The sequence below is a fragment of the Trichosurus vulpecula genome, chromosome 2 (genome assembly GCF_011100635.1).
Source record: "Trichosurus vulpecula isolate mTriVul1 chromosome 2, mTriVul1.pri, whole genome shotgun sequence".
NCBI classification, from domain to species: domain Eukaryota; kingdom Metazoa; phylum Chordata; class Mammalia; order Diprotodontia; family Phalangeridae; genus Trichosurus; species Trichosurus vulpecula.
This window is the reverse complement of record NC_050574.1, coordinates 83,625,985-83,649,906: the sequence shown is the minus strand read 5'-3', so window position 1 is coordinate 83,649,906 and position 23,922 is coordinate 83,625,985.

Genomic DNA, 23,922 nt, shown 5'->3' with positions numbered 1-23,922 from the left:
AAGACAGTCACTGGCATTAAGGTGCTTATATTCTATTGAAACAATACAGCTATAATTCACAGGTAAATCAATATAAGATTCATAAAACATAAATTGACAGTGATTTGTGGAGACCCAGTCATAACAATGTCATTACAATTGGGAGCATCAGTATAGGCTATCAGCATAGTAAAGGAGGTATCACTGGCCCTGAGCCTTGAAGGGAGCTAGCCATGAAACAGAGAGGTAAGGAGAGAGATCATTCCAGGGATAAAGCATAGCCTAGACAAAGGCACTGAGGCAGGAGACGGGATATCACGTACAAAGAACAATAAATAAGCCAATTTGATTGGAATATTGGGTTGTGAAGGGGAATAATAAATAATCAGCCTGGAAAGAAAATCTGGAACCAGTTTATGAAGAGGAGTTTGTATTTTGTAGCTAAACATACTTTGGGCATTTTCATTTTCAACCAATTTTACCCCAGGCTAAGTTGTTCACCCCTCTAAGCTCCAATCCTCAAGGGAAATATATTGTAGTGGGAAGAACACTGGACATGCAGGTAGAAGAATTCATTTGGAAGCCTCAGATTCATGAATTCTTAACTGTGTGATGGTAAGTAAATCACAAAATTTCACTTACCTCCAGTTTTCTCACATATGCTGCATTTTTAGGTTTTTTCTGTATCTATTGATATAATTTCATGGTTTTATCATCATTTATGTGATGATATTATTTATTATCATTATATCATTGTTTATACAGTTAATTATGCTATGTATTTTCCTAATGTATCATTCTTATACACCTTCTAGAACAATAACTTGATAGTAAATAAGTGTTGGATATACTGTACCAGTCTTTTTTTCTAATATTATATTTTTTTAAAAAATTATATCAGCATTCATTTCTGGAGAGGCAGTATAGAATAGAGGGGTCAACCTTGGAGTCAGGATAGCTCAGTCTGAATTCAAACAATGGATTTAAAACCCAGCTGACTCAATCAGACAATTAGAAGTTACCACTGTGGTTGGATAAGTAGAGACAGTTCTCCACAACAATGAAATTATTATACTTCTTGATTTGATCTGTTGCTGGATGACCTATTAGGATCATATTTATCTCATAAAAGGCGTTTGGTAGAGTGCCTTTTTTATTTATTTTATTAGTACAACTTGTAAATATAACCAGTTCTCTCATGCTCACCTCCAAATAGTTGATTTAGGGCTAATTTAATTTCTCTTTCTGAGATTAGGTGGTTCAAGGGATCTTTTTTCTTATCTTATTAATCTGGGCAAAATTTATCCAGCTCCTTTAAATTCTCAGTTTTGATGGAACATAATTAGGTATAATAATTTCTTATAATTATCTTCATTTCCTCTCTATTTTGCTTAAATTCACAAATCTTTAAAAATTTATTTTCTTCTCTTTTTATAACTAAATTAGTTAATTAGGTTTTGAAGCAGCTCTTTTATTCATCAATTCAATAGTCTTTTTATTTGCTCTTTTAATTTGCTTATGGTGTCACCCTTCATGTCTAAATCATGTACCCATTTTGACCTTATCTTGGTATGTGGTATGAGATGTTTGTCTATATCTAGTTTTTGTCCTGTTGTTTTCCAGTTTTCCTAGCTTCTTTTGTCAACTAGTGAGTTCTTATCCTAAAAGCTGGGGTCTTCAGGCTTATCAAACACTATGTTAGTATGGTCATTGACTATTGTGTCTTATGTACTTAATCTATTCCACTGATCCACCACTCTATTTCTTAGACAGTGCCAGATAGTTTTGATGATTACTACTTTATAATACAGTTTGAGATATTATTCTGAAGAGCAATTTGGAACTATGCCCAAAGGACTATAAAAATATTCATACCCTTTGACCCAGCAATATCACTTCTATGGCTGAATCCCAAAGAGATCATAAAAATGTGAAAAGGATCCACATGTACAAAAATATTTATAGCAGCTCTTTTTGTGGTGGCCAAGATTTGCAAATTGAGGGGATACCCATCAATTGGGGAATGGCTGAACAAGTTGTGGTATATGAATGTAAGGGAATACAATTGTGCTATAATAAATGATAAACAGGTGAACTACAGAAAGACCTGGAAAGACTTACATGAACTGATGCTGAGTGAAGTGAGCAAAACCAGGAGAATATTGTACACAGTAACAGATATAGTGTGTGGGGACTGATTTTGATAGACTTATATATCACCAATTTGATACCCACAGCAGCTGCTATGAATATGCAGGCATATTTCCAGGTCTGAATCACAAAACATAACAGACTCTCTTCCTCAAAGACGAAACCAAGATATTTATTCAGATACCAGAAAGCCAAATCCACCATGGTAACAAAAAAGCTAATACACATTACCAATACAGGGAGCACTGCCATCCCCAAGCCATCCCTCTGTCAGGCCTTCCCACAAACAAGCTCCCTTAGGCAAAATTCTCCTCTCTGACTCAGGCTAGCTGCTCTGCCTCAGCTCTGCCTGCTTTCTCTTGAAGAAATTTATCTTTTCCCCATTCCCCTAAGTCACCTAACTGTGAAAATCTTATCCAGCACCACTGTAAGAGGGTGGCCTATATCCCCAACTAGTAGAGTCAGAATGATGTGCTTATAAGCAGGAGGAGCAGTCTTCTCTATCATATTTCTATGAGAAACTGTTAAGACAATATTGTGATATGCATCTGCAACTCCAATCATAACTGCTGTTTTCTTTGCCTCTTCCTTTGACTTTCTCATACAATCTCTAAGCAAATGCCAGGGTCTATCTCCACTAGGCCACATAGAGTCAGTGGGATACTGCTTACTGCATCCCGAGCTAAAGCTAACAGATTAGTCCCATTGTTACCTCCTTGAATATGGTAATCCCTAAAAGCTAGTTGTACAAAGGGATTCTAATACCTATGAATTTCAAACAATCTATGTTATCTACCCATATTCCTCCAGCCCCTTCATCATTGATTCTCACCATCCAAGATACTAATGATTCTCCCATTTTTTGGGTGAATCAACTTAAAATATCTATGACCTCCAGCTGAGCAAAATCCTCAACTACTTCCTTAAACACTGTGTGGCCCCCCTGGTTCTCCTAATTATTTCTTAGTGTTGGATAAACATCCACATTCCTAGAAGCCTCCTCATCTAACTGTTTCATTTTCCTCCCACATGTCTTCCACCCAGGTGTCTGGGTCCCAATCAGGCCCCGTAGATGCAAGAGTTGTATGGCCCTTCCTCTTGTTAACTTTCTCTTCTTTTTTTCTGAGCTAAACTTATAATTGCCTTGTCTTCTACCACTTGATGCTTTCTAGCTTGCTCTTCTAAAGGAAAGTTCGAATGCTGTAGCACAAAAAGTTTCTGATGAAAATCAGCTAACTCCTTTTTCATCTGAACCTTTTCCTCCAGCAATTTGTCTCTGTTTTTATATATAATACCATAACTTGTTAATAAGACACAGCCTCTGTCATATCTTTCCCTGGTTCTACTGGTATTCTTTCTAAATCTCTGTAGCCTCAGTTCCCAGTTTTCACAAAGTCCTGTGCTTTTAGCCCGTTCTCTCACCAGGGAGGAATAAGGAAAATCCTCCTGTCGCAGGACACCCATTTTCTTCCCTAAAGCCTTCCTGTGTCCAAGAAGAGGTTTTTTTTTATTTTGTGATCCTGTTTGGGATGCCAAACATAACATCCATGTGATACCCACAGAAGCTGCTATGAATATGCAGGCATATTTCCAGGTTTGAATCATAAAATACGACAGGATCTCTTCCTCAAAGACCAAGATATTTATTCAGATACCAGAAAGCCAAATCCACCACAGTAACAAAGAACTTAGTACACATTACCAATGCAGGGAGTGCCACCGTTCCCAAGCATTCCCTCCATCAAGTCTCCCCACAAAACAAGCTCCTTAGGCAAAATTCCCCTCCCAGACTCTCACTAGCTGCTCTGCCTCTCTCTGTCCCAGCTCTCCCTCTCTCTCTCTCTCTCTCACTTCTTGCTCCACCCTTCCGGCTCCACCCATTTGGCAAGCTCCTCCCATCACTCAGGCTTCCATGTGACTCAAGCTCAAAGCAGGTCACATAGACCTATTAATGGGCATGACAGATCTTCCCTTCCCAGAAATATTACAACTTAGTCCTTCTCAGCAATGTAAGGACCTAAAACTTTTCCATAGGACTCATGATGAAAAATGCCATCCACATCCAGAGAAAGAACTTATGGAGTCAGAATGCAGAGCAAAGCAGACTCTTTTCTGTTGTTTTTTTTTTTTTTGGTTTGTTTTCTTGCTCATGGTTTCTTCCATTCATTATATTTCTTCTATTCAACATGACTACTGTGAAAATGAGTTTAATAGGAATGTATGAGTAGAACTTATATCAGATTGCATGCCATCTTGGGGAGGGAGGGGAGAGGAAGAGGGAGAAAATTTTAAACTTACAGAACTGAAAGTTGAAACCTGAAAATAAATAAATTAAATAATAATAATAAAGAAATTCAAAGAAAATATGTAGCTTGAGATCTGGTATTGCCAGGCCACTTTGCTTTGTATTTTTTTCTCATTAACTCCCTTGGTGTTCTTAACCTTCTTTCTTTCCAGATGAATTTTTTTTCTAGTTCTGTCAAATAATTGTTTGGTAGTTTGATTGGTATGCCACTGAATAAGTTAATTAGTTTAGGTAGAATTGTCATTTTATTATATTGACTCAGACTACCGATAAGCAATTTATATTTTTCCAATTGTTTGGATCTGACTTTATCTGTGTGAAATGTTTTGTATTTGTGTTCCTATATTTCCTGGGTTTGTCTTGGCAGGTAGACTCCCAAGTATTTTGTATTGTTTACAGTTATTTTCAATGGGATTTCTCAATCTCATTGCTGGGCTTTGCTGGTCATATAAAGAAATGCTGGTGATTTCTGTGGGTTTATCTTATATCCTGAAACTTTGCTAAAGTTGTTAATTATTTCGAGTAGTTTTTTTTTAATTGATTCTCCAGGGTTCTCTAAGTATACCATCATATCATCTACAAGTTTTGTTTCTTCATTACCCATTCTAATTACTTTGATCTTTTTCTTCTCTTATTGCTATGGCTAACATTTCTAGTACTATACTGCACAACAATGGTAATAATGGGCATCCTTGCTTTCCCCCGATCTTACTGGGAAGGCTTCTTCTAGCTTATCCCCATTACAGATAATGCTTGCTAATTTTTTGTTCATTTTATTTGTTTTGTTTTGCTTTGTTTTAATTTATTAATTTATTTTTAGTTAAAAACATTCAGTTTCACAAGTTTTTCAGTTTTAAATTTTCTCCCCCTCCCTCTCCTAGCTCTTCCCCAAGATGGAGTGTAATCTGATATTGGCTCTACATATACATTCATGTCAAACATATTATCATGGTCATATGTAAAGAAGAATTATAACCAATGGAATGAATCACTGTAACAACAATTTTGCTAGCAGCTACTATGGCTGCGTAAAGTACACAGAAGGCCATTAACACAGGTTCTTTGAACTACTTTACAAAAGAAAGTAACTTTAAGCGGTTAACAATCTCGCTTTAATCAAACATACATATATAAATTCACTTAGCTCAGGAGGAAAAGTCAGCAACCTGAACTTCAGAGCAAATACAAACAAATTACAAACATAAATTGTAAGCAGACCAAATACAAACCAACATCTGGGTTAGCAAAGCTGGGGGGCAGTTACAACAGCTTGCCCAGAGTCACATGCCACTCTTCCACTGAGTGAGAGCCCCAAGGGAAAATGCCAACCTCTGAGTTTATATACTCAGTTCAGGGTCAAAGGGCACCACAACATGCAACTCAAACCCACATGACCTAAAAGCTTCTGGTGTCACAAACATGTGACTCAAACACATGTAAACTAGGTTTTCCCTTGAGGCAAGCAAGTCATCAAAGACTCCCAATCTAATCAAAGAAACAAAGGCCAGACTCATCAAGGGCATTTGATTAAATGAGTGCTAAAAGAGAAAACAGTAAAAGAAAGTTTCACCCTAATTACTGATACAATCACAAGAAAGAAGAAACAAAACAAAACAAATAGGAGAGAGAGAGCAAAGAGTCAATCTGCATTCAGACTCCATAATTCTTCTCTGGATGTGGATAGCATTTTCCATCATGAGCATTTTGGAGTTGTCTTTGAATCTTGCATTGCTAAGAAGAGCTAAGTCTATCCAAGTTACTCCTCACACAATGTTGCTTAACTGTGTACAATGTTCTCTTGGTTCTGCTCCCCTCACTCTGTCTGCTCATCATTTCTTCTATCACAATAATATTCCATTACATTCATATACCACAACTTGTTTAGCCATTCCCTAATTGATGAGCATCCCCTCAATTTCCAATTCTTTGCCAACACAAAGAGCTGCTATCAATATTTTTGTACATGTGGGTCCTTTTCCCATTTGTATGATGTCTTTGGGATACTGCCCTAGAAGTGGTATTGCTGGGTCAAAGGGTATTATTGCTGATGGTTTTAAATATATACTGCCTATCATTCTAAGGAACACTCCCTTTATTCCTATGCTCTCTTATGTTTTTTAATAGGAATGGGTGCTGTATTTCATCAAAAGCTTTTTCAGGATCTCTTGACATAATCATATAATTTCTGTTGGTTTTGTTATTGATATGGTCAATTATATTGATAGTTTTCCTAATATTGAATCAATCCTGCATTCCTATTAAAAAAAAAAACACCCATAGTGTATAATCCTTGTGATATATTGTTGTAATAGCCTTATTAGTATTTTGTTCAAAATTTTTGCATTAGTATTCACTAGGCAAATTGATCTAAAATTTTCTTTCTTTGCTTTAGCCCTTCCTGGTTTAGATATTAGCATCATATATGTGTCATAAAAGGAGTTTGGCAGGTCTCCTTGGCCTATCTTCCAAATAGTTTATACAGCATTGGAATTAAGTATTCTTTAAATGTCTGGTAGAATTCACCTGGCCCCATCTGGCCCTGGGGATTTTTTACTAGGGAGTTCATTAATGACTTGTTCAATGTATTTTCCTAAGATGGGGTTATTTAGGCATTCTGTTCCCTGATCTAGATAATTTATATTTCCATAAATATTCACTGATTTTCCTCAGATTGTCATATTGGCATATAATTGGGCAAAATATTTCTTAATGATTGCTTTGATTTCTTCACTGGTGGTGATTTCACCCTTTTCATTTTTGATACTGGATATTTGGTTTTCTTCTTCCTTTTTTTTTAAATCAAATATGTTTAGTATTCATATTGCTTCATTGTACCTTTCAGCAAGATGAAGGTTCCTACTTTATATCTTTTAACGAGGTCTAATTTTGCTTTTACTTTGTCTGAGATCAGGATTGCTACCTCTTCTTCTTTTTACTTCTGCTGAAGCATAATAGATTCTCCTCTAGTGCCTTACCTTTACTCTGTATGTGACTCTCTGCTTCAAGTGTGTTTCTTGTAAACAACATATTGTATGATTCTGGTGTTTGATCCACTCTGCTATCTGCTTCCATTCTGTGGGGGAGTTAATCCACTCACATTCAGTTATAATTATTACCTGAGTATTTCCCTCCATCCTATTCTTCCTATTTGTCTTCTCTCCTTCAACCTTTTCCCTACTCATTAGTGTTCTGCTTTGGTCTACTACCTCCCCTGATCTGTCCTCCCTTCTGTCAGTCCCCCTACCCTTTACTTAATTTCCACTCCTCCCGCTTCCCTGTAGGGTAAGACAGATTTATGTTTTCAACTGATTGTGCATATTATTCCCTCCTTCAGCCAATACTGACGAGAGTAAGGTTCAAGCCATTCCCATCACCCACCCTCGCATTCAGGTGCATTTTCCAGACTTGTTTGTAGTATTTGTGGGTATATGTTCAGGGGGCCAGGCAGTAGGGAACTTGCTGTACTTCTTGCTACTCCGCAATCTTGGCTCTAGCCTCAGTTCCTTTTTTTTTTCTTACCTCAGTTGCTTTTGAGGAATCCTGGATCCTCCCTGACTCATGGAGGATCTTACGGCCTTCTCCTCCTTGTGGAAATATGGCCCTATGAAAAAGTATTGGTTCTTGGCTTATTCATGTGTTCTTTTTTCTTCTAGGTGAAAAGAGTAGAATGTTTAACTTTGAAAGTTTCAAAGGAGAAAGCATGGATGAAAGGGAAGGAGGGAGGGATGGAAACAAGTATTTATCAAGTACCTGTTATGTGCCAGATGGGCAGCTAGGTGGTGCAATGGATAGAGTAGTAAGCCTAAAGTCAGGAAGACTTCTCTTTGTGAGTTTAAATCTGACCTTAGACACTAACTAGCTGTGTGACCCTGGCCACATCAATTAACTCTGTTTGCCTGAGTTTCCTCATCTGTAAAATGAGCTAGAGAAGAAATGGCAAACCAAACTTAGTATCTTTGCCAAGAAAACTCCAAATGGGGTCATGAAGAGTTGGACATGACTGAAGCAACTGAACAACAGAAGCTAATTTATGTTAAGTTGTTAAATGGAAGTACCTTGCTTGTCATAGGCCCTTAACAAGGGAGAGAACACAAGTGATGTTGGAAGGTGACGGAAGGTGAGAAAGAGAAAAAATCCAATCTCTCAGGATGTCCTAGCACCAAGATAAATGAACTGCCTCTGGAGAAGGGAGCCCAAGCCTAAAATATATGTAACCTGTCATTGTGATTCAATTTGTTCATGGAACTTTTGGTGTAAATGTGTCTTTTACTAATGCAGAGCAAAAATTCATCTGAATAATCTTAGAAAGTTGCTTAGGATCCTGAAAGGTTAAGTCATTTCTCAAGGTCACACACCAAATATGAATGAGATATAGGACTCAAATCCAAGTAGTCTATTCTCTGTGTCATGGTGCCTCTCATATCAAGTTGATAAATTTATTTAAAAAAAAAAAGATTATTGAGTGTTATGTGCCAGTCACTGTGATAAGTGCTTGGGAACCAAAGACAAGCAAAAGCAGTAGTGGTCAGAGAGATGGGACACAAAGCAGGAGACAGCAGTGTCACAAAAAAAAATCTTGAAAGAAGATATCAAGGAGAGTGAAAGGAAAGTAAATGGAGACACCAATTCTAGAACCTTTCTGAAGGAATTTACCACAAAAGAATGAAGAGATATGGGATGAGAACTAGCAGGGATAGGCAATTTTTTGAGGATGGAAAAGATAGCATCTTTGTAGGCAGTAAGGAAGAAGTGAAAAGGAAGGAAGTAGAGGCACTGACAGAGGGCTTTCTCAAAGAATTTAAACACGAAAGAGGGCAGAGTTACAGGATGATAGCTAGAGGGGAACAAAGGAATAAAGTGCATTTTTTTTGAGGATTGGAATGGGCATATTTATAGGCATTACATAAGGGGCCAATTGGCAGGGAGAGATTAGAGAATAGTGAAATAGTGGAGAAAAATAGAGGAGATTATCTGCTGGGGAAGATAAGATGGAATGGGGTCACTTTTGCATGTAGTTTGCCTTGGAAAAAGGAAGGGCCATCTCTTCTTGTAAGATAGTTGGTAAGGAGGACATAGTAGTGGAAGACGGCATATGGAAGATGTGAGAGGGGGAGGAAAGAAGATGGAGTTCTCAGTGAATGCCCTCATTACATAACTACACGTAAATGTATGTGTATTTATATACCCTACAAACAGAAATACTGATTTTCGTGTATAGTTATAAAGATAACAGAATCACAAACGTTTACCTTTGGAAAAGATGTCTGGTCCATCGATTCTCCAAGGATTCTCAACTTCTTGTGTGTCATGGACCATTTTGGAAGACTGTTGAAGCCCATGGAGCCCTTCTCAGAATAAAGACGTTTTTAAATATTTGAAGGAAATGACAAATTTCATTCAGCTGTTGCAATAAACGAAACAAGCACTCATTCACCGTTCACTTGAAAGACTTCAGTGAAGGGAAACCCTCTACCTCCTGAGGTTAGTCCGGCCAAGCACTTTCCTCCTCCACCAGTGGTCACAAGAGTGGTCTGAGTGCACTGCTCCACCTAAAAAGGCAGCATGCTCCTTGCCTTTCCTCCCTCGATTCCTTTCCCGAGATACATTGCATCCAAAGAGAAGTGGCCTTGTGAAGCCTCGGTTAAGTTCCCGGATGTTCCCGTATCCCGTCCTTTAAACTTGGCGCCCCTCTCTCAAGCCCAGCTCCCTCTTTTTCCTCCCCTCTCAGCTGTTCCTGCGTGCCTCTTTCCGTGTTTGGTCAGGAGGAGGTTTTCCGGAAGTTTCTGGAAGTTTGTCACCTAAGGAGAGGAGCACCTCCTGTCCTTTTGGTGGGGTTGGGTGCAGCTTACTGCTTTTTCACGAGTGCTCCTCTCTCTGAGTCCTTGCTTGCGTCTTGCTGCGCCTGCGCCATCCCTTGCTCCGGACTGTCAGCCTTTGCGAATGAGGCTTCTGCTGAAGCGCGCAGGGGGCGGGGCGCGTCCGAGGCTTGGGCGGGGCTGTGAAAGACTGGAGGACCAGCCCCTCAGCTGTCCCTGCGCAGGTGCTGAAGATTCCCCGAGGGCTCTGAGACTCAAGAGTTGGGGGAGCTGGCGAGGACTGTGAGCCTGGACCTGCCGGGCGCAGGGAACAGAAGATGAAGTGCTGTTTGGAAATGAAATTAACTGGACCGAGAAGGGACTAGTCGGGCTGTCTGGATAGCATCTAGAAGGGCTGCCCGCCTATCTTTGCACTCTGTTGCTTTTCTGGTTATGTGCTGTGCAAAGTACCACAGTCTCCAAAGAATTCAAACTGGGAGGCAAAAAGAGCAATGGAGGGACGCGTGGTGGATATAAATACGCCTCAACACATTGCTTCCAAAGCGTTGTGCACAAGAATTAGTCTTAAAACTGTTATCTGGATTTACGACTAGAATACGATGTGGGCTGAATGAGGGGTAAGAGGTGGAAAGCTTCCGGGCAGCATTTGTACCATTTATGATTTGAGACTTAGACAAATGTAGGCAACCAGTGGCCTGTAGGAGAGAGCAGAGGGACAGTGTTTAGAAATAACAAGAACTTTTAGTCTAATAAGCCATTTTTTATGCTCTGCTTGCTGTGTCAATCTACCCCAAATAATGTTGCTCAACAATGAAGAATGTTTCTGTAATCTGGATAATTACTAATGAATATCTGTAATGTGATTGTTGATTTTAGTGTTGTCCATCTAATTGTAGTATGATGTTGATTTGTGGTTTGGGGCTTTTAGGAGTAAAGTGAATGGTTTTCTTAGGGCTTACTATCTAGGTACTACTGGGTGTAGTTCAAAGTGAGGTAGGTAGATGATGAATAGGAGTTTGAAATGGATAACTCAAACCTCTGAATACTATTAGAACCAGGGAGTGGAAAGAGCATTGACTTTAATCAGAGATGGTGGGTTCCAGTTCCAACTTTGACATTTACAACTTGTGTGGCCTTGGGCAAGTTAACCTCCCTGAGGTTTCCTTATTCTACAGGATTTGGACTAGATACTCTATATGGTTGCTTCCAGTTCTAGATTTTTGATCCTATAAACTTTTTTCTTTTTATATTCTGCCAAGTCCTCATAGCTCATGGCCCATGAGAAGTAGGTCCCTGCTTAATCAAGAATGTATTTAATTCAAGAATCAGTGACGTTTAAGGATGTGGCTGTGGAATTTAGCTGGGAGGAATGGAGAATGCTGTGCCCTCTGCAGAGACCTGTACAGAAATGTGATGCTGGAGACCTATGAAAATGTTGTCTCCCTAAGTAAGTACTATTACACCTGTGACTGGAAACAATACGTTGGTGTGTTCTTGCATTTTCACTTGCTACACTCTGGAAGGTAGTGTGTGGGTGGGTGGAAACATTTAACAGACTTCAGGCTGGTTTTGAAGGAATGTATACAACTTCATACCATTTGAAGGAGACTTGAAAATCCCTTATGGAAAATAAGATATTTCTGTTTTCTGTTCACAAATGAAAGATCTGTGTCTATGCCACAGATTCATTTTCTTGCCCATTTTCTAACTAAATTTGATGTCTTTACCTAGCACAGGTCAATGAAAGGCTAGTTAATTTTTTTTTTTTAAAAATCCCAAGGATGATTACAAGTTTCAGTTCTATGTCATTGCCATGCTTAAGAAGTTCTAATGGTTCCCTTATCTCTCTAAGTTCAAATAAAGCTTGTCCTGAATGTCTTGATGCATTTTAAGCTATTAAAGCTTGAAGGCTAGGTGGGAAGCAAAAAAATGCATACATTGTTGTTGTTCAGTCTTTTCAGTTATGTCTGATTCCTCATGACCCAATTTGGGGTTTTCTTGGCAAATATATTGGAGTAGTTTGCCATTTCTTCTCCAGCTCATTTTACAGATGAGGAAACTGAGAAAAATAGGGTTAAGTGACTAAAGCTTTAGTGGCTTGAAAAAGCACTGAGATATTCATTTTTGTCATTCAGCAGACTTTACAACCAAGCTCTACCCTATCTATCTAAACTTAGGACATAGGACTCCTCTTCATGCACTCTTATGGTTTAGCCAAATTAGCCTAGTTACTGTTCCTTTCACAGGACATTCCACTTCCTGTCTCCATGCTTTTTCACAGCTCAGCTTAAGTACCACTTCCTATGTAAAGTCTTTCTTGATACCCCCAACTACTAGTGCTTCCTCCACCCAAATTAAATTTTGTATACATTTTGTGTGTACATGTGTATTTACATACATGCATACTGAATATATTTGTATGTATATATGTATGTATGCATGTATGTATGTATACACTAGGAAGCAGAATGGATAGAGTGCCATGCTTAGAGACAGGAAGACTTGTCTTCTTGAGTTCACTCTTAACTATCTCTGTGACCCTGGGTCACTTAACCCTGTTTTCCTCAGGGAAATGAGCTGGAAAAGAAAATGGCAAACTACTCTAAAACCCCAAATGGAGTCACAGAGTCACACATAACTGAAAAGACTGAACAATAACAATGTATACACTTGTTTCCCACCTATCCTTCAAGACAGTGAAGAATCTTTACCCTTTAGCATTGAATAAATCAAATTAACTTTTTTGTCTAAATGACATCTGTGACCTTTTTTCTCCCTTTGAACATAATTTATTATAGAGTATGCTTCAGCAGTCCTTTGTACTGCTCTCTGTAATTTATTAGCTGCACTCATTTCCATGAAGACAATTGAATTCTAAGATGACTTTTATTTCCCAATGCTTTTTTCCTGTCTATCCCAATGAGCAGAGCTTCCTGTTTCCAAACTGTATGCGATCTCCCTATTGGAGAGAGAAGCCCCATGGATGCCTAAGGAAGGGGTTCCAAGAGGGACTTGTGGATGTGAATAAAAAGCAGGCAGATGAGAGTCATTGAAAGCAGTAACTCATCTGAAACTTATTCATCAGATTCTTTTGTTCTTAATTTAAGGGAAGACCATTGATTCTTACATTTTTTTTCATAACCCTGTTTTCCAATTCTGTCACTGATGTCTGCATCAGTAATATGGTTTTTCAGTTGAGCTGTTTTCTGAGCTAGTTTCTTCCCACCCGTTTTTTTCAATGTTCTGTGCTCCTGAAGATAATTCTGGTTTTCATTTAGGGTATTGTCTTTAATACTCTGTGATAATAGTTTGTTCAGTCTTGGGCAACTTGGTTCTTGGATTATTGCCTTAACTTTAATTTTAAGCCTTCCTAAACAGTGTTTGTTCTACCTAGTACAGATTGAGCATCTTTGTTCTTTATGAAAGACAGCATTTTTCCCCCTAGCACACAGAACAATTGTTATTGATACTTTTAAATTTTTTTTCAGATACCCTGACTCAGGAGATTAGATGTGAAACCAGTCTTATGAAGTCTTATGTCTTATGAAGGTCATTTACATGGAAGTGTCATCCCAGAAAAAAACTTCAAAAGGATATTTTCTGCCAATCCAAATTGGGAAAAGCTGTGGAATATAATCTTAATTTAGAGAGACAACAGGAAGTACAATCAAAACAAGTAGTAGTCCCTCCCAGAAGAGCTTCAAAGAAAAGGAATTTGCCTCAATGTTGTTCATTTCAGAGAAGTCTTAGCCGGGAGTCTATATTTGTTTCATCATGCAGGAAGCCCTTCAGATATAATTCCTACAACATTAAACTTCCTATAATTCACTCTGTAGAAAAACTATATGAGTACAATGAATGTGGAAAAGCCTTTGACAGAAGACCAGAGGACACCAGAGAATTCTTACTGGGGAGAAACCCTATGAATGTAATAAATGTAGGAAAACCTTAGACACAAGGGAAGCTTGACAAAACATGAGCGAATTCATACTGGAGAAAAACCCTTTGCATGCAATGAGTGTGGAAAATCCTTTGGTGAGAAGGGAAGTTTTGTTAGACATCAGAGAACGCATACTGGAGAGAAACCTTTTGAATGTAATCAATGTGGGAAATCCTACAGTGAAAGAGGAAACCTTATTAGCCATCAGAGAACTCATACAGGAGTGAATCCCTTTCAATGTAATGAATGTGGAAAAGCCTTTAGTGAGAAGGGAACCCTTGTTATACATCAGAGAACTCATGCTGGAATAAAACCCTTTGAACGTAATCAGCATGGGAAAGGTTTCAGGCAGCGGGGACATCTCATTTGCCATCAGATAACTCATACTGGAGTGAAACCTCTTGAATGTAATGAATGTGGGAAAGCCTTTTGTGAGCGGAGAAGCCTGAAGAAACATCAGATAATTCATAGAAGAGAACTTTTTTTAATATAATAAATGTGGGAAAGTCTTTGGTGAGAGGGAAGTCTTTATTAAAAATCAGAGAATTCACGTTGGAAATAAACCTTTTGATTTTAGTAAGGTAATGTGAAAATTCAGACACAGTGGAAACTTTCCTTAAAATAATTTATGTTTAGAAGAGAGAATATCTGTGTATTCAGTGTGGCTAAGCCATCAATTCTTCATCCTTTACTTGTCATCATATAATCCCTAAGGGAGAGAAACAAGACAAAAGTAGTGAGCAGGTACATGTTCTAGCCCAGTGGGTGGGAGCACGTCTCTCTTAGAATACAAGCTGCTTTCAGGCCATAATTGTTTCATTTAAAAATGGTTTTGTATCCTTTGTAGCTAACATAATGCTGAGTACATAGATAACTCTTAAATATTGAATTTGTTAAGCTGTCAGATGGCTTAGTACCTGTCAGAATTTACTCTTGTGATAAACCTTTTAAATTCATTTTGCAAAGTGCTTCAGAATCATTAGTGAAATAACATGGAAGAAAAAGATTCTGTATTGTATTTGCTATGGGAATGATAAAACCTAGCATTTATATCAATTTAAGGTTTACAAAGTACTTTACATGTTATCTCCTCTGACCCTCATAATAACCTGGTAAGGTAGGGGCTATTGTTATAAGGAACTATAGAAATGTTAAGACTTTGCCCAGGTCCACATAGCTAATAAGTCTTTGAGGCAGGATTTAAATTCATATTTTCTTGATTCCAGGCCCAGGCTCTATCTACTCTACAACCTAGTATTAAACCCACATTCTGGACCCTGGGTTCTTGAAGGGTCTCTGACTTTTTTTTTTAGAACTTTGTTGTCCCTATTTCAATATAATTGGTTTCCTTTGTAATCCTGTGAATTTTGTTTTATGGATTTTAAAACATCATTTTGAGAAATCTATAGGTTTTACTCAATGGTCCAGGGCATAAATAGATTAAGAATTCCTGTCATGGCCTGCTAGAATTTGGGAAATGCTTCATAAAAACTCATCTTTTTTAACACTGATATTAGAAATCTAGACTGCAGAATGTCACTAGCTTTGATATTTGGTGCTTTGCAAGAAAAAAAGATATATATACATATTTACTATCTTTGCTGTAACACACCAGAAGGTGCTAGTTGGCATAAGTTATGGTGGTTTAGCAAAACTATATATGGATTTTGGGGAGAAGTCACACACTTACTTTTTATTCTAAATTTAGTACCTCAAAAAAAATTAGTATGTCAAAGAGTAATTTCCTTTATTTACATTTACTAAATGAAGCATATATACATTTATTTTCAAAAGATGGTAACAAAAAGTTTCTGTTTTCTTCCTTGCCAACTTCTGAATTTGTTTTATTTTGTGTAGCTTTCTGAATTATGACAATGTTTCATATGTTGCTGTAGTGTGGATGTTGTGATCAGTTTCTTCACTCTGCATCACTTCGTGCAAATAATCTTCCCTCCCTGCTTTCTTGGGGGGGGGGGCAGTGCAGTTAGGTGGTACAGTGGATAGAGTACTGGGAATGGAATCAGAAAGACCTGAGTTGAAATCCAGCTGTACATACTTACTTGCTTTGTGACCCTGGGCAAGTCACTTTACCTCTGTTTGCCTCAGTTTCCTCATCTGTAAAGTGGAGATAACACCCACCTCCCAGGTTGTTGTGAGGATCAAAAGAGAATATTTGTAAAGCTCAAAAGAGAATATTTGTAAAGTCCTTATCACAGTAACTGACACAAAGTAATCTCTCTATAAATGTTAGTTATTATTATTGTTGTTCTTATTTTTAGTGTCATTTCTTCTGCCTCATCCCCATTACATCACTTTCTTAAACCTCACTAACCCCTTTTCTATAGTGTAAAATGGGTTGTTTTCACCTTTTTGCTATTATGAATAATGCTTCTAGTAGTATTTTATATAAATAGGTACCAATATTTCCCCCTCAGTTCATTTGTACCTTGAGAATTGAATGGGTAAGTAAATGTAAGTGCCAGGGAAGAGAAACTGACTTCTTCCTGACTTGAGAGATTATGTTCCTCATTTAAAGAAGTCCCTGATAGCTTGTTGCACCCAGTCTACCATAGTGCTAGTCTTCCATCTTGTGCTTTATTCTTACACTCCCTCCAACTCAGTGGCCATCTTGTTTGTCAGTGTTTTCAGTTCTCACTGCTAATATATAGACACTACTGCTTTGTAAAGTTCTCTCCTCATCCCATATTTCCTTTTATTGAATTCTGCTAAAGCATTTTTCATACTATTTGGGGTTGGCCTGAGCTTCTGGCAAGATTTGGATTTTGCATCATATCACTCTTGAGAAAACTACATACAATATAATCTAGTAGGAAGGAGAGGCAGATTAGTTGTGTCCATATTTCTGTTATAGACATTTTCAAGGATACCTGCAAAGGAGAAGTCCAAATGGACAGCTATATTTAAGTTCTTATCTCTCTTTCTCTAGAGCAAATTGCTAAAGAGTTGCTAGCCTGGATTTCTGTTGTTTTTATTCTTCTTAGGCATGTGTCATAAAATTTAATGCTGGCAAGCTTTAGAGAGCATCTTGTCCAAGGCATTTATAAATGAGAAAATTAGGGGTCAGAGAGGAAAAGTGATTTGCCCAGTAGGATTTGTCACTAGGATATTAAAGATATATATGTGATATAGGAATATAGGAAATATACCCAGGATAAAGGAAAAACAGACCTATGATCAGATAGTTTGCATTACATTAGGGATGAAATTGGTGTTTATTTTGCAAATGTCAAAGTTGACTTACAGTTTTTCCATCGTGATAACTTAGTTTAAATTTTGAAAGACCATACTTTCATGGAATTTAAATCTCTGGAGAACTAAGTTTGAAGATTACCCAAATGGGAATGGAAAAGCATGTGGCAAATTTGACCAGATTGTGACGCATTTTAAATTATTAACTGCCCAGGATAAAGGACACAATGACTGTATAACCAGAAAAATGTTAGTTACTCTGTTACACAATGATTGCAAGGGATAACAGCTAACAACTTGTGTGTTCTATGGATATCCATGTAGTATCAAGAAATATCTATATCAAGAGATCTGAAGAAAGTTCCCAGTACAATGGCTAGACCCAAGGCAGAGTTAAAGTTATACATGTTACGCAAGATTATAGCTGAGGAATGGACACTGACATGATAATCTTCAATTCTTCATTTAGATTTAAAGAGTCTACTGTATAAGTACTAGGTCGGGCAAGAGTGGTGATAATGCATGACATATGAAAGATTTTGAGGATTTAAGTGGATTACAGGCTCAGTAAATTAGCAGTGGGGTTTGTCAGGTAATGTAAAGCTGAACTGAAAGAGTGTCCAGAATGTGAGAAGTGATAGTCCTGCTACAATCTGTTCTAATGTGATAATATCTGGAATATTTTGCTCAGGTTTGGGTACTGCATTTTGTGACTATCATTACCAATTTGGAAATCATCCAGAAGTGGTTAACCAGGCTAGTGAGAAGACTGGAGACAATTCAGTACACGGATCATTTGAAGGAATTTAGAATGTTTAGTCTGGAGAAGACCAGATTTGGGAGACATGATATCTGTCAGTCAAGTGAGTCAATAATCATTTAAGAACTTAGTACAGTGCCAGACAGGGCAACTAGGTGGCCAAGTGGATAGAATACTGGGAGTTCAAATCTGGCCTCAGACAGGGACCCTGGGCAAGTCACTTAACTCTGTGTGCCTGAATCTCCACATCTGTAAAATGAGCTGGAGAAAGAAATGGCAAACCACTCGAGTCTCTTTGCTAAGAAAACTCCAAGAAAGGGTAAAAAAAGCAACAACTACAGCAAACAGGTCCAGATACCCTGCTAGACTCTCCAAATACAAAGCGAAACAGAAAGTCAGTCCCTTCCCTCAAGGAGCTTACAGTCTAATGGGGGAAGGCAACACGAAAAAAAGGGGCTGCATAGTGGCTGGTGCAGCCTGGAGGAGGATGAAGATGTCTTTGGCCTGGGCTTCCTCCTTAAACTGAAGGTTCTGGGAGGTACCAACCAATCTGTAGTTGAAGCCTCAGGGGGCAGAGGAGGAATGTGGGATATAGCCCAGGGGTAGAGTGAGCCTTCAAGGGTAAAGAGGTCTCCATTGCGTGGCAGAGAAAGACCTATGGGGATGAGTCAGTGATGTAGCCTGGGGAGGGGATTCTTCATATATTGAAGGGCTGAAGAATAGACTTGTTCCACATGAGCCCAGAGGGCAGGCAATGGGAAGACCTTATGACCTTAGATCTTGTCCAACTTTGTTCTGATATTGTGGATTATCATTTTATTGGAATCCTCACTTCATCTCCTAAAACTACTTCATTCTTTGCCTAACAGCTCCCCTTAAAAACTGCCACTTATAGATGGCAAGGAGCCTTTTCTCTGATCAGTAGCCTAATTCCTTTTGATGGGAAATGGGATACAGCCCTTATGTGGACAACCTTTTAGGGAATAGAGAAGACAATTATTTTCATTAGACATGAGGTTTTTGGTTTTTTTTTGTTTTTTTTTACCAAATTTGATTACTGCTTTTGGTCTGCTTTCTGAACTTTACCTTCTGTTTTTAACTTCTATGTACTTTTTTAAAGGGAAAAGTCTAGAAAAAAACTTTAGGTAAATATTTCTTAATATTTTCTGCTGATACACATACACACATATATCCACTGTGTTTTGATAAGGTATACTAAAAAGTCATCCTACTTGTAATCCTTATTGGAAATTCCTTCATTCATCCCTAGTTTTCTTCCCCTTCATGGTTTCACTCTTCAAAGGAGGAGGAGCCATCAAAGGGAAATGGTAGACTTAATGTTATTCTCATGAATCACTTAAATCAATCAATAAACATTGTCTTTTATGTACTAGGCACTGTGCTAAATGCAAAAGACTGTCTCTGCCCTCAAAGTCTACAGTCTAATAAGTGAGACGACATGCAAATATACACAAAACAAGCTACACGTACGGGGCAAATGGGAAGTAATGAGCAAAACGAAGACACTAACCTTAAGAGGAGTTGGGGAAGGCTTCCTGTTCAAAGATTTTAGGTGGGACTAAAAGGAAGGGTGATGAACTGATTGGTGGGGTTGCTAGGATGCAATGGAAACCCCGGGGTAGGGGGAGTGTCCATCTCCTAATTTGAAAGAGAGGAAGATTGGGATTAGTCTGACAAACTCTAGATTGAGACAAAGCATATTTCAAAGGATTCAGAGAAAGAATATATAGAAGACATCAGGCCAAGAGGATAAGAACTGTGCAGGAATGAAACTCTGAAGATACAAATTTCAACAAAAAGGAAAAATAGCAGGTGTCTGAAGAGACTGATGTAGAGGTATATGGGGTGCTCACCAACCAACTTAAAAAAGGAAAACAATACACAAGAGAGGGGAGCAAGGATAAGTTATAGATAAGGAATATAACAGCATAGCTTAAACCTACAGAAATAGTCTTATGCATTATAAAGCTCAGAATAAGCTAAAGCTAATGAGATAATCTAAGAATAGCATAGATGCTATATTGAGTGATAAAGGAGGATCAAAGAAATAGTACCTCCTTGGAATGAATGGCATCATAATAAATGACAAGAGAAAAAGAAGAAAGATGCTCAGTGTTTTTGCTTTTCTTCTATCAAGAATTACCTTTATACTGGAAATAACAAAAATGGATAAATACAATTTACTTTCAAAGGTAAGTTAAGATGCCCAAAGGGCTAAAAACTGTGCATTACCATTACTAGACCTGTATCTCAAAAAGATAAAACAAAAAAGGGGAAAAGATCCATATGTACAAAAATACGTATTGCAGCACTTTTATGGCGGCAAAGAATTGGAAATTGAGGGGATGCTCATCAATTGGGGAATGGTTAAACAAGTTGTGGTACGTGATTCTGATAAGAGTACTATTGTGCTATAAGAAATGATGAGCAGGATGCTTTCAGATTAACCTGGGAAGACTTATATGAACTGATGCAAAGTGAACAAAACAAGGAAAACATTGTACACAGTAACAGCAATACTGTTAGATGATCAACTATGTTTCCACTGCATCCTAGCAACCCCACCAATCAGTTCATCACCCTTTCTTTTAGTCCCATCTAAAAATCACTATGAATGATTTAGACATTCTCAGCAATACAATGATCCAAGGCAATTCCAAAAGACTCACGATACAAAATGCTATCCACCTCTAGAGAAAGAAATGATGAGTCTGAATGCAGATTATTTTCTATTTCTTTTTTTTTTGGGGGGGGGAGGTGGTGGTGGTGGTTTGTATTTTCTTTTGCATCATGGATAATATGGAAATGTTTTACATGACTGCATATGTATAATCTATATCAAATTGCTTACCTTCTCAGTGAGGGAGAGAGGGAGAGAATTTGGAACTCAAAATTTAAAAAAAAAACCCAAATGTTAAAAATTGTTTTTACACGTAATTGGAAAAAAATATAAAAATTTAAAAAAATAAAGATAAATTAAGATAGTAAAGGAGTACCTAGTACACAGTATCACAGATGTGGAATTTGAAGAGGGACCCCAAGGTCATCTTTTCCAACCCCCACATTCAGCAGATTTAGAAATTGAAGCCCAAGAAGTAGAAATGAGTTGCTCAAAGTCACATAAGTATCAACAGGATTTGATCCTAGAAGTGGATTCTGGGAATGGAAGGAGACGGAGAGGGAGGGTGTGTGTGTGTATACCCCAAGTAAAAGCTAATTTTGATGGATCATAGGCTACATGGAGAAAAGTAAGTTTAAGAATACTGTAAAGCAGATGTTATCAAACTTATTTGGCCTACTGCCCCCTTTTCAAAAGAAAAAAAAAACTACTCATTGCCCCCCTGGAAATTTACTTTAACCCTTTAACTTTTTTAAAAAATCTGCATCATTTCAAATATTATATATATATAAATATATATATATATACACACACACACACATATGTATATATACACATATACATATATGTGCATGTGTATACATTATATATATGTATACACATATATATAATGTATATATGTAAAATGTATAGTGGTGTTAGTGTGATTAAAGAGCTTCCCTGCCCATTCAATAGGCCTCAGGTGGAGCCAGTTAAGGGAAACTTGATTAGGAGAGGCCTGATTGTAGGCAGGCCAACATCTTTTACTTATTAGGTTCAAAGCCCCAGGCCCACATCCTTTCACTAATTAGTCAGGAGAGCTGCAAAGCCCTCAGGCCCTAAAAAAGAACATATATACCCAGAGGATAGCCATTGAGGAGTGAGAATTAAGGAGTCAGAAGAGAAGCCAGAATTCAGCCCAAGGAGAAGAACTCTGAAATGGACAGAGCTGCAGACAGTGGAAAAGCAGGAGTTGCGGAGACTAGAGAACTAAGGGGAGAGAGAACTCAGACAAGCAGACCGTCAGGGTGCCCGCCAGGGAGAAGGTTACAGGATGATTTGGGTCCCTGCTATGATATTGAGCTTTAAGTTTTTTACTGTTATGATGAAGCAGACTTACTGGTTTTGGGATATAATTGCTATATCAAGTTGGAGTCATTGGGTTTGGGATTTGATCCTCTGGTGTTTGAATAAATATTTTACTTCTTCTGTCTTCTATATGGAGAGTCTCTTGTGTCCTATGATACAGAACTATACAGGCATGATCACAAACATCACATATGTTGTGTTTGTTGCCTTAATTTTACATATATATGTACATATATACACACCCATATGTACATATTCACATTTATATACATATATGCATATATGACACATCTTAAATTTAATAATTTTTTGTAAATTTGACTTTTTACTGCACTGAAATTTTGATGATGCGATATTGCATCATGTAACTGTATAGTATCATACTGTAAACAAGTCATTACACATACATATTCCTCCTCGTGCATGCTGAACTTACCAACAATGCACCACACGCTGGCCTGCCAATACTTGCTTGTTAAAACCTGTCAGTGGACTTGACCACTGATGGGCTATGATTTTCATTTTGTGTGTTTATTTGGAAAATAATGTAATCACTGACTTCAACTCTTACACAACAGATAAACCGTACCAAGGGTTTTTGAAAATTTTCTTCTCTTCTTTCCTTATGCTTCCACCACCCCCTATTTTTTATTCAGTGCCCCCCAATTTCAACCTAAGCTATTACCTTCCCCCCATCCTTCCAGCACCTGGGGGCAGTATCCCCCCCTTTGGGTACCTATGCAGGATAGGCAGGGACTAGGTTGTGAAAGATTTCGAAAGCCAAACAGTATTTTATAAAATTATATTTGATCCTTTAGGTAATGAGAACCACCCATGGAGATTATTAAATGTGTGTGAGGGGCAGTGGTGATATGGTCAGATCTGTGCTTTGGAAAAATCCTTTGGGCAACTGAGTGGTTGATAGACTGAAGTGGGGGAGATGTGAGGCAAAGAGACAAACAAGCTGCCAACTACAACATTCCAGACATGTGGTGATAAAAGCCAATGCTGGGTGGGTGACATATAAATCTTTTGAAGGTAAAGATAACTAGATAACAAGACAACAAAAGACTGAATATGTAGTGTAAACAGCACGGAGTTGAGGATGACAGGTTTCAAGTCTGGGTGACTGGGAGAACGGTGTCTTCAATAGTTATAAGAGGGGAGAATTTAGGGATAAAAATCTGTTCTGAACATGTTGAGTTTGACATGTCCAAATAACATCCAGTTCAAAAAATCCAAGAAACAACTGGTTATTGGAGATTGGAGTGCAGGATAAAGTTAACCCTTACTACGACAAATTAAACGAGCAGTCATTCACCCTGCACTTGAAAGACCACTGAAAGGAAACCTGCCACTTATTGAGGCAGCCCATTCCAAACGGGTACAGATCTAACTGTTGGGGAATTTTCCCTCAGATCAAACTGAAACCTGCTCCCCTAAAAGTTCCACGCATTGCTTCTAGTTCTGCTCTTTCCCATGACAATGTATTAACTTTATGGACACGGCTATTATGTCCCCCTAAGTCAGCTCTTCTCCAGGCTAAATGTCTCTAGTTTCTTTACTTCATTCTTGTATTGCATTCTCTCCAATCCTTTCACCTTCCTGGTTGCTCTCCTCTGGATGCCCTCCTACTTGATAGTGTCCACCCCAAAGGGAACATCCAGACTTGAACGAGACATTCCAGCTGCTTGGCTGGGTGCCCTCGGCCTGTAAGGGTGGTGCTCCGCGCCGTCTTCCCGGGGATACATTGTATCCAGGGAGGTGTCGCCT